This window comes from Venturia canescens, unplaced genomic scaffold (assembly GCF_019457755.1).
Source record: "Venturia canescens isolate UGA unplaced genomic scaffold, ASM1945775v1 PGA_scaffold_52__1_contigs__length_42724, whole genome shotgun sequence".
Lineage (NCBI taxonomy): Eukaryota > Metazoa > Arthropoda > Insecta > Hymenoptera > Ichneumonidae > Venturia > Venturia canescens.
The window spans coordinates 30001-35000 of record NW_025108616.1 but is presented as its reverse complement, the minus strand read 5'-3'; positions in this window follow the sequence as shown (position 1 = coordinate 35000).

Genomic DNA, 5000 nt, shown 5'->3' with positions numbered 1-5000 from the left:
GCGTTCATTCGTCGATATGTGGGAGGGGGTTAGCGCTGAGCGCCCTCGACCGTGACTCGTCCGATGCATAGCATCATGGTCGTGGAGGGAGCTCCACCAACACGAGTAGACTTGTCTATCCTCACGAAAGTGAGGTGAAGGTGTGCGGAGGTCCTGTTCAGCTCGATAGGTGTGTCTGCCCGTCCCTACTCTGAGCTGCAGGATCTGTCGGTGAACGGTATGTTGATAAGCGGGTTTCGCAGGGGAGGATCCAGGCGTCTTCGTGACCCGGTCCTTTCGGGCTTGGCGCTCCCGCGCACCCGAGCTGGCGTTGCCACCGCCTGGCTGGCTAGGAGCCTAAAGTGGAAGTAGGTCATGCTATGGCCTGCGAGTGTCTGACCAATGACATGCAAGATTGGGACCATGGGGACCGGGAAGCCCCTTCGGCGACTTCGGTCGTCGTTGCCCGGTCAGATGGGTTTGGCCTCGTGGGGGCAGTTGGTAGCGAGCGTGTGAGTTGCGCTAAAAATCAGCTCGGGAGCGGTCCCTCCTTAGGCCGTAGGGAGGTCCTAGAAAGTACTCCCCGCCTTACCAAGGTGTCTGCTCGGGCTAGCCCCCGAAAGGAAAATTGGGAGCCACGTGTGGCGCGCTGATACGGCGTATCCGGACCCCTCGCACTTGGGTGCCGTGTCGTAAGCCGACAGGCGGAGACGGCACGTTAAATACAACAGGTAGACGTATGTCCCTATCTCCTACGACGAAGAACCATAATTTCCTTTAGATATCGTCAACGCAAGCATGAGCGAGCTACGTAAAATCTCTCGGTCGGTGGACGCCCGGTGCGGGCGTCGCACGACCGACGAAAAATTTCGCCCAATTTCAAGGTACCTGGGCACGTAGCTGCGCATTTTCCTCGACGCACGCCATCGAGGGAACGAACGTCGTCGGGAGACGTAGCGAAACTCGTCACGTAGGGTCTAACGGGGAAACGAGAAATCCTCGGTCGGTGGACGCCCCGTGCGGGCGTCGCACGACCGACGAAAAAAAGTCAGCACAATTACAGAGTCTCTGGGCACAAAACCGCGATGCTTCGTCTACGTAGGCTATCGGGAGAAAGGCGAATTTGGGATCGTCCGAATATCTCGAAAGTTGCGTATCTTGTGAGTTTACTCGTCGCTCTTGACGCGTGTTGCGGTCGAACGGGTAAACGGCGGGCTTGGATGCTCGCTCGAATCTTGAGTCCAATCCCACCGGATCGTCCACGTGTGCGTAACATTTGGATTAACGAAATTCCCACTGTCCCTATCTCCGACGACGAAGAACCATAATTTCCTTTAGATATCGTCAACGCAAGCATGAGCGAGCTACGTAAAATCTCTCGGTCGGTGGACGCCCGGTGCGGGCGTCGCACGACCGACGAAATATTTCGCCCAATTTCAAGGTACCTGGGCACGTAGCTGCGCATTTTCCTCGACGCACGCCATCGAGGGAACGAACGTCGTCGGGAGACGTAGCGAAACTCGTCACGTAGGGTCTAACGGGGAAACGAGAAATCCTCGGTCGGTGGACGCCCGGTGCGGGCGTCGCACGACCGACGAAAAAAAGTCAGCACAATTACAGAGTCTCTGGGCACAAAACCGCGATGCTTCGTCTACGTAGGCTATCGGGAGAAAGGCGAATTTGGGATCGTCCGAATATCTCGAAAGTTGCGTATCTTGTGAGTTTACTCGTCGCTCTTGACGCGTGTTGCGGTCGAACGGGTAAACGGCGGGCTTGGATGCTCGCTCGAATCTTGAGTCCAATCCCACCGGATCGTCCACGTGTGCGTAACATTTGGTTTAACGAAATTCCCACTGTCCCTATCTCCGACGACGAAGAACCATAATTTCCTTTAGATATCGTCAACGCAAGCATGAGCGAGCTACGTAAAATCTCTCGGTCGGTGGACGCCCGGTGCGGGCGTCGCACGACCGACGAAATATTTCGCCCAATTTCAAGGTACCTGGGCACGTAGCTGCGCATTTTCCTCGACGCACGCCATCGAGGGAACGAACGTCGTCGGGAGACGTAGCGAAACTCGTCACGTAGGGTCTAACGGGGAAACGAGAAATCCTCGGTCGGTGGACGCCCGGTGCGGGCGTCGCACGACCGACGAAAAAAAGTCAGCACAATTACAGAGTCTCTGGGCACAAAACCGCGATGCTTCGTCTACGTAGGCTATCGGGAGAAAGGCGAATTTGGGATCGTCCGAATATCTCGAAAGTTGCGTATCTTGTGAGTTTACTCGTCGCTCTTGACGCGTGTTGCGGTCGAACGGGTAAACGGCGGGCTTGGATGCTCGCTCGAATCTTGAGTCCAATCCCACCGGATCGTCCACGTGTGCGTAACATTTGGTTTAACGAAATTCCCACTGTCCCTATCTCCGACGACGAAGAACCATAATTTCCTTTAGATATCGTCAACGCAAGCATGAGCGAGCTACGTAAAATCTCTCGGTCGGTGGACGCCCGGTGCGGGCGTCGCACGACCGACGAAATATTTCGCCCAATTTCAAGGTACCTGGGCACGTAGCTGCGCATTTTCCTCGACGCACGCCATCGAGGGAACGAACGTCGTCGGGAGACGTAGCGAAACTCGTCACGTAGGGTCTAACGGGGAAACGAGAAATCCTCGGTCGGTGGACGCCCGGTGCGGGCGTCGCACGACCGACGAAAAAAAGTCAGCACAATTACAGAGTCTCTGGGCACAAAACCGCGATGCTTCGTCTACGTAGGCTATCGGGAGAAAGGCGAATTTGGGATCGTCCGAATATCTCGAAAGTTGCGTATCTTGTGAGTTTACTCGTCGCTCTTGACGCGTGTTGCGGTCGAACGGGTAAACGGCGGGCTTGGATGCTCGCTCGAATCTTGAGTCCAATCCCACCGGATCGTCCACGTGTGCGTAACATTTGGTTTAACGAAATTCCCACTGTCCCTATCTCCGACGACGAAGAACCATAATTTCCTTTAGATATCGTCAACGCAAGCATGAGCGAGCTACGTAAAATCTCTCGGTCGGTGGACGCCCGGTGCGGGCGTCGCACGACCGACGAAAAATTTCGCCCAATTTCAAGGTACCTGGGCACGTAGCTGCGCATTTTCCTCGACGCACGCCATCGAGGGAACGAACGTCGTCGGGAGACGTAGCGAAACTCGTCACGTAGGGTCTAACGGGGAAACGAGAAATCCTCGGTCGGTGGACGCCCGGTGCGGGCGTCGCACGACCGACGAAAAAAAGTCAGCACAATTACAGAGTCTCTGGGCACAAAACCGCGATGCTTCGTCTACGTAGGCTATCGGGAGAAAGGCGAATTTGGGATCGTCCGAATATCTCGAAAGTTGCGTATCTTGTGAGTTTACTCGTCGCTCTTGACGCGTGTTGCGGTCGAACGGGTAAACGGCGGGCTTGGATGCTCGCTCGAATCTTGAGTCCAATCCCACCGGATCGTCCACGTGTGCGTAACATTTGGTTTAACGAAATTCCCACTGTCCCTATCTCCGACGACGAAGAACCATAATTTCCTTTAGATATCGTCAACGCAAGCATGAGCGAGCTACGTAAAATCTCTCGGTCGGTGGACGCCCGGTGCGGGCGTCGCACGACCGACGAAATATTTCGCCCAATTTCAAGGTACCTGGGCACGTAGCTGCGCATTTTCCTCGACGCACGCCATCGAGGGAACGAACGTCGTCGGGAGACGTAGCGAAACTCGTCACGTAGGGTCTAACGGGGAAACGAGAAATCCTCGGTCGGTGGACGCCCGGTGCGGGCGTCGCACGACCGACGAAAAAAAGTCAGCACAATTACAGAGTCTCTGGGCACAAAACCGCGATGCTTCGTCTACGTAGGCTATCGGGAGAAAGGCGAATTTGGGATCGTCCGAATATCTCGAAAGTTGCGTATCTTGTGAGTTTACTCGTCGCTCTTGACGCGTGTTGCGGTCGAACGGGTAAACGGCGGGCTTGGATGCTCGCTCGAATCTTGAGTCCAATCCCACCGGATCGTCCACGTGTGCGTAACATTTGGATTAACGAAATTCCCACTGTCCCTATCTCCTACGACGAAGAACCATAATTTCCTTTAGATATCGTCAACGCAAGCATGAGCGAGCTACGTAAAATCTCTCGGTCGGTGGACGCCCGGTGCGGGCGTCGCACGACCGACGAAAAATTTCGCCCAATTTCAAGGTACCTGGGCACGTAGCTGCGCATTTTCCTCGACGCACGCCATCGAGGGAACGAACGTCGTCGGGAGACGTAGCGAAACTCGTCACGTAGGGTCTAACGGGGAAACGAGAAATCCTCGGTCGGTGGACGCCCCGTGCGGGCGTCGCACGACCGACGAAAAAAAGTCAGCACAATTACAGAGTCTCTGGGCACAAAACCGCGATGCTTCGTCTACGTAGGCTATCGGGAGAAAGGCGAATTTGGGATCGTCCGAATATCTCGAAAGTTGCGTATCTTGTGAGTTTACTCGTCGCTCTTGACGCGTGTTGCGGTCGAACGGGTAAACGGCGGGCTTGGATGCTCGCTCGAATCTTGAGTCCAATCCCACCGGATCGTCCACGTGTGCGTAACATTTGGATTAACGAAATTCCCACTGTCCCTATCTCCGACGACGAAGAACCATAATTTCCTTTAGATATCGTCAACGCAAGCATGAGCGAGCTACGTAAAATCTCTCGGTCGGTGGACGCCCGGTGCGGGCGTCGCACGACCGACGAAATATTTCGCCCAATTTCAAGGTACCTGGGCACGTAGCTGCGCATTTTCCTCGACGCACGCCATCGAGGGAACGAACGTCGTCGGGAGACGTAGCGAAACTCGTCTCGTAGGGTCTAACGGGGAAACGAGAAATCCTCGGTCGGTGGACGCCCCGTGCGGGCGTCGCACGACCGACGAAAAAATGTTTCATTTTCTCAGAATATTATCTTCGATAACTCCAACAGCTCTGCTAATGTATATTTTTGTACCCATTCGTCG